General features: G+C 44.2%; 1 long non-coding RNA gene across 1 annotated transcript; it reads right to left on the bottom strand.

Annotated features, from left to right (window-relative positions):
• LOC149353949 (uncharacterized) lies at nucleotides 1-7,686 on the bottom strand. Its single transcript, XR_016291134.1, has 3 exons — nucleotides 7,094-7,686; nucleotides 5,726-5,833; nucleotides 1-127 (listed from the first exon to the last, which is right to left on the bottom strand). It is a non-coding gene; the product is annotated as an uncharacterized LOC149353949 (long non-coding RNA).
• Between the last annotated feature and the right edge of the window lie 2,336 nt (nucleotides 7,687-10,022).

Genomic DNA, 10,022 nt, shown 5'->3' with positions numbered 1-10,022 from the left:
TCACCTTAACTGGCTTTATTAATGCCACATCCCTCATGACGGGTGCCACACAGTGGCTAAACAATTTCTTCAGCTTCTCCAAGTCCAGCAGGTTGGCGTCTTGATCCAGGTTCTCACTATGCAGCACCTGCAAAAAGGTAGCAGTATATGCAAAAAAATTCAGTTAATTTGTTTTCTCGAAATTCCAGAAAAGGGCACAAGTAGTTCTTCCATTAATGAACTAATGATGATTTCGAAAAGTATCAGGTTTGAAATACAGACATTGGAAAACCCGACTCAAGCACGCAGGCTGCTCAGCATCAAACCTGCACAAAATCTAATAACCGTGTCACACAGGCATTTTGAAGGCTTTCAAATGGCCATCAACTCAGTGGCACTTGAATGCAGCTAAATGGGCATTTCCAATAGCCACAGAGTCCCTAGAACAGTGTGGACATCTATCAAGATTTTGAAGGCTTTTCAGTGGTAGAAATTTGCACTCAGACATGGAGCACTCGCAACTTACACTAAGGAATAAAATCAAAGCAATTTAATCGCTGAAAGAATACTCAACATGAAATGTACAACTTATTTCACTGAAAAAAAAGAAGGCTGGCCACAAAACACTGCAGCAAGCGGATTATCACTGTTGCCAATAGCACAAAAACAATGAATACCACCTTTTCAAAACTGCGTGAGTGCTACAACAGCTTCCCAGCAAAATTATCAACTGTGACAGTGGCTCCACAGCAGTTTGGTGCGAGATGATGAAATATCTCTACGGCGATCAAGTATTCTGTGTAGCAGCGGCATAACTCCCGAGTTGAAGTGCAAATCTCAAAGCTCAATCTCCCACCTTAACTGTTATCTTTAAATACATATTTAAATTCATTGCAGCATGCTGCAGAAGTATGTGGTCAGATCATTCGAGAGGATACCTGCAAGCTATCTCAGGAGACGAAAGATCTGATGAAGAAACACCAAAGCATCAGGACGTCTAACTTCAGAGATAGAATAGGACTAGGAGAGCTATCGAAGTTAATTATAAGTGCAAGGTAGCCAACATAAGAAAGTTTAACATGGAGAAAACCTAGCATGCTCTAAAGCATGGAGGTAGCCTAAAATCAGTGAAGAGAAAACTAATCACTGGTAAAAACCAGATGTATGCGCTGAAAGACAAAGAGGGCAATGTCATAAGCAATATGGATAAGATAGTTAAAGTAGCCGAAGAGTTCTACACAAATCTCTACAGTAGTGAATGTAATCAGAAGGTTACAGAGAGAGGCAGTAGAGCACAGCAATGGGACACCAGCCAGTAACGAGGGAGGAAGTAAAGAAAGCCTCAGGAGCAATGCAAAGGGGTAAAGCAACTGGTGAGGATCAGGTAACAGCAGATTTGTTGAAGGATGGAGGAGAGATTATGCTAGAGAAACTAGCCACCCTGCATACGCTTGCCTCGTGACCACGAGCGTATCAGGAGCTTGAAAGAATGCGAACATTATTTTAATTCATAAGAAAGAAGATGTCAAGGACTTGAAGATTTACAGACCGATCAGCTTACTATCCATTGTCTACAAGGTATTTACTAAGGTAATCACTAATAGACTCAGGACAACCTTCGAATTCAATCAATCAAATGATCAGGCAGGCTTTCATAAAGGATACTCAACGAGAGACCACATTCATGCAATCAATCAGGTGATAGAGAAATGGGCAGAATACAACCAACCCCAATATATAGCCTTCATTGACTACCAGACAGCAATTGACTCGGTGGAACCACAGCTGTCATGCAGGCATTGTGGAATCAGGGTGTAGAAGAGTGTTATGTGAAAATATTGGAAGATATTTATAACGACTGCACCGCTACCATAGTTCTCCATAAGGTCAGCAATAAAATTCCAATAAGGCAAGGTGTCAGGCAGGGAGACACGATTTCACCAATGCTATTCACTGCCTGTTTACAGGAGGTATTCCGGGGCCTGAAATGGGAACAGTTGGGGAGAAGAGTTACTGGAGAATACCTAAGTAATTTGAGATTCCCTGATGGCATTGCCTGGCTAAGCCACTCAGGATATGAACTGCAAAGCATGATGAATGAGTTAGACAGGCAGAGCAGAATTGTGGGGCTAGAAATGAACACGCAGAAAACCAAAGTAATGCTCAACAGCCTAGCAAGGGAACAGCAGTTCACAATTGGTAGCGAGGTGCTAGAAGTAGTAGGAGGATATGTATACTTAGTGCAGGTAGTGACCGCTGATCCGGATCATGAGAGGGAAATAACTAGAAGAATAAGAACGGGGTGGAGCGCATATGGCAGGTTCTCTCAGATCGTGAAAGCCAGTTGCCAATATCCCCCAAGAGAAAAGTCTAACACAGCTGTATCTTACTGGTACTCACCTATGGGGCAGAAATGTGGAGGCTAACAATGAGGGTTCAGCTTAATTCAAGGACAACGCAGCGAGCTATGGAAAGAAAAATGATAGGTCTAACGTTAAGAGATCGGAAGCGGGCGGAGTGGGTGAGGGAAAAAACGCGGGTTAATGAAATCCTATTTGAAATCAAAAGGAAGAAATGGGCTCGGGCAGGGAATGTAAGGCGAAGGCAAGACAACCGCTGGTCCTTGAGGGTAACAGAGTGGATTCCATGAGAAGGTAAATGTAGCAGGGGGCGGCAGAAAATTAGGTGGGCGGATGAGATTAAGAAGTTTGCGGGGATACGGTGGCCACAATTGGCAGAGGACAGGGTTAATTGGAGAGACATGGGAGAGGTTTTGCCCTGCAGTGCGTGTAGTCAGGCTGCTGCTGCTGCTGATGATGATGATGACAGCCTGAGCACACCTACAAAGTAAAACTGTGAACTCGACCCAGCAGCACTTTACTGTGTTGAAAGAGAACAGGTACAATTGAATTACTGCATTACCTTGTTATCATTAAAAAGTACAGGGCTCTAAGGACTTCCTAATTTACATCGAAACGAATGGTTTACAGTGAACTTTCACGGATTACACTAACAGGCACTGAAAATCCAACACAGCTGCCCAAGAGAATATTAGGCAGCCGCGCTAGCCTTCTTTTGCGCTATGCTACCTGATACCAGATTAAGATTCGAGAGCAATTTACTCATACTCTAGCACTGGGATACGTTATGCCCCAGACTGATGCAGCTGTCTTACTAAAGGCAGAGAAGCTTTCAGTGTGGGTCATGTGTGCTGTGGCGTGAACACATGCACAGGATCGCCTGCTACCATTCAAGTCCTCTGTGTACACAAATGCAGGTGCAATAGAAAACCCACATCACAAATTTGGCTAGTCTGGTCGGCCAAGCATGGGCCAGCTGATAGCACGAAGCAGCAGGTGCGACACATACCATCATCATCAGCCTGACTAGGCCCACTGCAGGGCAAAGGACTCACCCATGTCTCCACATTAACCCTGTCCTTTGCTAGGTGTGGCCACCATATCCCCGTACACTTCTTAACCTCATCCGCCCATCTAAGTTTCTGCCGCCCCCTGCTATGCTTGCATTCTTTTGGAATCCACTCCATTACCCTTAAGGACCAGCGGTTATGTTGTCTTCCCATTACAAGCCCCGCCCAGGCCCATTTCTTCCTCTTAATTTCAAGTAGCATGTCATTAACCCGCGTTTGTTCCCTCACCCACTCCGCCCCCTTTTGGTCTCGTAATGTTAGACTTATCATTTTTCTTTCCATAGCACACTTTGCTGTCCTTATTGTTTGGCACGTGTTTTTTTCTTTGTAATAAGGCATAAAGTATTATACATGAATTACCACATGGCATCCTCCTATGACCGCTAAATAATTTATAATCAAATTTCTTTCTCCTGCTGTATTTGTTTCGGTTTCGACAGCTGAATGATGGCTGTGACGTCAAAGCGAGGTTATTGGTCACGTGAGGCATGAAAAACTGCAATACAATTGGTACTTCTGGCTCTTAAGGAATGCTGGTGTCAGCGCTGTAGCGAATTAAAATGATGAAGCAGCGATTATAAGTGCAGTTTTACCACGCCTCACGTGACCTATAACCTCTCTTTGATGTCATAGCCATAGTCAAATTGTTCACCGAAACAGGATGGCAGAAAAAGTTGATTATAAATTATTCAGCAGTCTCACGCGAATATCAGATGGTGATTCATGCATAGTAGTGTCTTCCGCAGCATTATAGAGAAGAAAACATGCCACCAAGATTAGGTGTCTATACTCTTTTAAGCTGAACTCTTTTAATTAGCCTCCACATTTCTGTCCCAAAAGTGAGAAACATGCAGGCTAAAGAAAAGATTTCAGCTTAAGTACCAAAGTGGCTCTAATCACACGATGAAGCGGAAAAACTCTCGACACTTGAACAGAGAACAAATAGGAATACCAACAAAATTTTAGATTCTTGTAAGGCTATCAAGCATTTCTGAATATTGTAAACTGCACTTTCACACATACAGTACGCATGTATGCCAAGCTCACATTCAGTAGCCCTGTTTTCCGGCTGTAGTTATCACGGTCTGAGCTCAGTTACAGATTTAAAACCAGCCAAAAGATGCAACACAGGAAAAGAGAAGAAAACAGGTTGGACTATCAATTGAATTTTTTGTGAAGGAAAAGAAGGCTCGCATGAAGATGCGCCACACATGACCCACACCAGCGAAAGGCAGGACAACAAATAACTGTCACTGATATACAAGCACGTCATCTAAAAGAGAAAATTCTTTCCGTTGAAGATTGACTAATGGCTTCGCTACTCATAAAGCCATTGCCTTGGAGATATGCATCAAATACCTTACAGATTTGTTTACCACTTCTATACACCACTGAAGTGTCACAGAAATCAGGCGTACACACTGATGGGTCATCTTATGATTTACACTCACGACATTGGCACTGTAGTGCCAGATTAGAAGCTGCCTTCCCCCTAACGAGTTAGTGCTCACTCAGGAACACATTAAAGACACCTGCACATATCCCTGAAGTAGTTTCTTGCACAAGCTAGCGGAATGTGATAAACCACTTCCTGCAAGTCCTGAACCTAGTTTTATGGGATACCATACTGCTATCCCGGGTTTTAACAGCAGCGCAAAGGCCATCAACACGATTGGCGCAAAAATTACATTTAAAAATTTTCCCGACACTCGATTTGAACTCATGAAGTCTACACAAAGGACTCCATGATAACCGTTCTGAGGTGAATGGCAGTTCAGCCTAGCCTCTGGAATCTGTGCCAAAAAAAACGGAGTCAGCGCATCGCAATTTATTTCCGATATCAGCCGGTGCTGATGACAATTGTATGTTTTGCTTTCTCTGGCTTATAAAGCTCCACTTTCAGAAAAAGTGTCGTCTTTGTGGTTAGGATGAGGAACTTCATCATCACAGGTCAACTTCAGCTTGCCATCAGTGTCCTTTTAATGCCTCAAAGTTGAACAATAGCTCCATTCATAGAGGAGGGCTGTGCATAAATTTCGACCACCAAAGATTCTTTAACATGCACTGACATTGCATAACACACGAGCAAATATGCATTTCGCCTTGTCGAAACGAAGCCACCACAATTCAATCCCGCGTCTTTGGGCTCAGTAGCCGAACACCAATGCAGTAGGCCACAGCAGCAGGTGAAAAACAAAAGAGAGCCCTTAATAGGCAACCTAACTTGCAAAAATCAACATAACGAGGGGTCACACAAGTAGCAGTGGACTAGGAAAATAAAAGCTACTTGTGTCGGAAGATGTCTTCAGTGCTTACCTCAAAAGCCTGCTTGCTTGCTGGGCATCCTAGCACCAAGTGAAAGGCTGGCACAGCTATACTGGAGAGCTTGGAAGAGGCATTGCTGGTAAAGCTATGTGGAGCTTGCTGCAAGGTAAAAAGACACATTTAACAGCAGCACAGTGCAAAAAATGGACTAGAATCAAGCATGTAAGGCAAAATGCAAGGCACAAAAAGGAGCCGGTCGCAGAATGGAACACGACTGTTTAACCACATTTCGAAGTGGGCCAGGCAACAAGAAATTCATAACCACGGCAGTCATTCACAAGCTAGCCTCAGACGAGACATCACTTGCATATCGATATCCAGCATCGTTTCTACAATACATGCCACCATTCAAAAGAACAGACCACAGCAGAACGATATTTTCAGTAGAAGGCTGGTTTGCTTCAAATTCTGCATGCGTCCCTCAATTTGAAATCTGGCATGATTAGCACTGATTTCACATTCTCACAGGTATGATGAATTAATAGTGCCAATTGCAGAAAAACCACACTTTTTCCTTTAACATCAAATAAGGTATTGGAGAGGTACCTCAGCATATTTAAGTCAAAGTCAGATTTATTTGCGCCATTGGTTATAATCATGAAACAATTAAGTTTATTCTTCGTACATATTAAAGGCTCAATTACCCTTAAATTTCACTGCAACTTCGGGATTTAGGCCAAATGGAGCTAGGGCACTTGTGTGCATTTTGCAGTTGTCTGTACCATTTCAGCTCCGAGCCAAAGTATGAAAAAGCGAATGCCAAAATAGAGGCGAAAAACTTCAGAGCAATTTGTTTTTATCTCACCGTTCTGCTATTCAAGGCTCGACTACACTGGCTCGGCTATAAGTACGAACGCAGCTGGATCATACGGAGCTTCGTACCTTAAATACACAATTTATAAAAGTACAAGTGAAATACAAGTGAAAGAGGAGGAAGCTCAATCCTAAGGCATACAGCTGAATCGCAGTCTACGTAGTTATACTGCTCGAGCGCTGTTACTTCAATTACTGCGTAACATGCGGCGAGAATGCAAAGCCCGGGCCGAAGATCTATTCGCGGGCACATATTCCATTCTCGGCGAGAGATGAATGGCAGTACGGCGGCAGTACGGCGCCGATATCGTGCACCCCGCGATCGGATCAGCTGTGCATATTTGCATGGCATACTGACCATGACCGTGTGACCACTGACACTACACGCGCATTCATGCCCGTGTGCCGCCAGCAAACAACCTTTCAGCGCTGCGTGCTGCCGCGATAGGCACTGCGTCTTCGCGTCTCTGTACTAGCTGTGTTGACGTGGCCAGTTGTGCGCAAAGGCTTTGAAATAATGAACAGGTTCGAAGAAAATTAACTTACCCCCAAGATGCGAGATGTCACCCGGGTAGTGGTCTCCCACCAGCTGCTCCGCCATGGAGGAAATGAGCCCCGCCGTCAGCATAGCGTTTCCAGTGAAGGCGCGCAAAGGACGACGCGCTATCCGTCGAGCCCGCTGACGCACGCTATAAACACAGGTTTAGCGAATTTCACTGCTGTCGGCACATCACATATCGGAAGAGTGACAAATGCTCATGCCAGCGATGGTTCACGCCCTCGGCACCACAAAGGAGGACCACGACCGACCACGACAAACGTAGCAACGCTGTCCGCCATGCTGTCCCTTCCCAGACGCTGCGTTCGTTGGCTAGCGCTTCGGCCAGTTCCGGCTTCCTTCGGCCCGTTTAGAAAGGCATCGCCTCCAGGCATTCCTCCAGGTCGTCTCTTTCGGGCTCTATGCTTTTGGGCAGTGCGATAGCAAAGGATTAAAACCAAATGAAACTTTCGTTACAAAAATAATTAAGTTCTTGTGCACATATTAGCATTAAAAACTTGAGAAATTTGTGACGCGTGGACGCATGAATATGCGTGTCGGTACATGCGTGCGTGCGTGCGTGCGTGCGTGAGTGGGCAAGGTCTAGCGCGTCAAATCCAAAGCCTATCCGACATGCTGCATGGTTTCTGAGAGATCACCGCCGTGAGCTTCGCTTGTTTTCTGGTGCTGCTGCTGGGCGGTCTTGTGCGCCGCTGTTACTGTGCTGGAATCGCAAAAGAAGAAGGATTACCGGTGTGTGCTGCCGGTGGGCGCGCTCTCATCCAAGAGTAGTAGCAGCTCCCAATTAAGCGATCCGTCGGGGCATATGTGTTATGGTTGTCTGGTCGACAACGATAATGAGGTCAGCAGTGCGGTGCCGTCGTTTGATGAGTCGAACCTTTCGGCCTATTGCTCTGCTAACTTCGTTGCAAAAATGCCTGGCTCATAAGCAGCGACAGTGGCCATTGTTTCTGTGGTGTGTTTCGATTACAAGACGGCGCCCTTCTACAGTGTGGCTTCCTTGGAAACTTAGTCGGCGGTGTGCCTGCAACGCCTGTCGCTGTCAGCTCAAACTGACCGCCTGCGAGCGCTGCCTTCTTTTGCGATGTGAACGGTGACGGGACACTTACTGCCTGTGGCCGGAGCTTATAGCAAAAGCGAAGAGTGTTTTCTGTGAAGGTTTGACGAAGTGCGTGTGTCAGTCTGGACCCTTAGCAAGTCATACGAGATGCGACATGCAAAAGTGGTCCACCAGTCGCTTCAGCAGAAAGGAGTGCGGATGTTTTTTACGTTACTTCAATCTAGAACTGCCCATGCAAATATTTCAACTCGTCTCTTGCCTAAACAGCATAGTAAAGAAGCTAAAGCAACAAAACTGCTGTTTCCATGCTGTATATTGATTCCGCACTCGTGCTAGAGGTGGGAAATATGTAGCAGTTATTGGCGGAGTTACAGCCTATGAAGCACGTGCAGCTTCATGTAACTGCAGGTTAGGATATGCGCCTTACTTGGTATTGACTTTGTGACCAGACATAGCCATTTGTCAACTAAAAGAAATTTTCTTGCTATAGGATTCTGCAGCATTATGTATGCTTCTGGACACTGAATACCGGGTGCGTCACCTCTCTTGAAAGCACTCAGATTTGTGTACTTATCAGTACGTTTGAGATGAGAAAATTTTATCAGCTTCTTTTCTTTATTTTATAATTAGCTACACAGCATGTTGCAAAAAAAATGTTTTAAGGAAAAGTATTTCAGTTTAGAGTAGAACAGTTCAACAAAGTTGTTTTGGGCATTCTGGTAACTTCAAGATGGTATTTGATGGTTGCATACAGACGCGCAAGTCAAACTTAACAGTACCGCTGAGCTTATCCTTTCGTGCTTTTTATGTGTGTGTAGATCACGTGGGGAAGTTCAGTATTGGATGTTGGATTTCATAGTTCTGCTACAACTTTTATCTTCCTTTCTACACATGAAACATGACTGAACTTGATTACATTCCCCAAGCAAATACCTGACGCCTTACAAGCGTTCCTTACTGTGCACAGTTGTCCCAGTGCATTATATCCACTCATGTGCAGCACACTGTTGTGTTGCTCTTGGTCTCGAAATGTGACTCTCAGCAATATGATGGAATCATAGTCCATCCAGATGGTCTTTGTGGTAGTGCAAATTTCAAAACAGATTGAAGAAGAATGAAGAGTGTGATACTTCGTCATGCATCATGCAATGCTGGTGCTAATCAGGCAACATGTGTGGTATATATACTTCGCACATTTGAGATTCATTGGATTTGTTCTGGAGCCATACTGGGAATTAATTAATCGATCTGTGATTTGTCACTGAAATTGAGAGAGGGCACTAATTTCTGAACTTTTGACACCAACTGTGAATTCAAAACTGTCTTTTCATGTAGGCTTACATGGCTTTTTTACGTGTATGTAAATTTATGCTAATGACTTTGGAAATTGCTTTGGAAATGGTTTTAGAAATTGCCTCGTAACATTCCTGTTACAGCTCACAATTCGCTTTCTGCACGTCATGTTTGATTGAACCTGATTATATCCCCAAGCTTGTTTGTTGCACCTAACAGACACTGTTGCCCTTTCAGAGTTATTCCATTGATTGACTCCTTTCGAGTGCAAGCAACAAATGGTTGTGTTGCTTCTGATTTCGAAATATGGCTGTCTGCATGACGGGCGACAACATAAATGCTCTGGATGGCTTTCATCATGCATCTATAAGATATCTGTAACTTTCAGAATTGGTTAAAGGAAGAACTGAAGGATGCTGTAAGAGTCGTTAGAAGCTTGTTTTTTACATTATTTTATAATGAACTTGCAATGTTGACAAGTTCTTGCTCAGTGTGCATGTTGTCATGTACAGGTCCCTGCAGTTTCGAAGGGAACCATTTTGCACTAAAAGATAATTTTTTGG

This window comes from Amblyomma mixtum, chromosome 3 (genome assembly GCF_055824585.1).
Source record: "Amblyomma mixtum isolate Tamu chromosome 3, ASM5582458v1, whole genome shotgun sequence".
Lineage (NCBI taxonomy): Eukaryota > Metazoa > Arthropoda > Arachnida > Ixodida > Ixodidae > Amblyomma > Amblyomma mixtum.
Note: the sequence above shows the minus strand (reverse complement) of the source record. Positions and strands in the feature narration are given on the sequence as shown.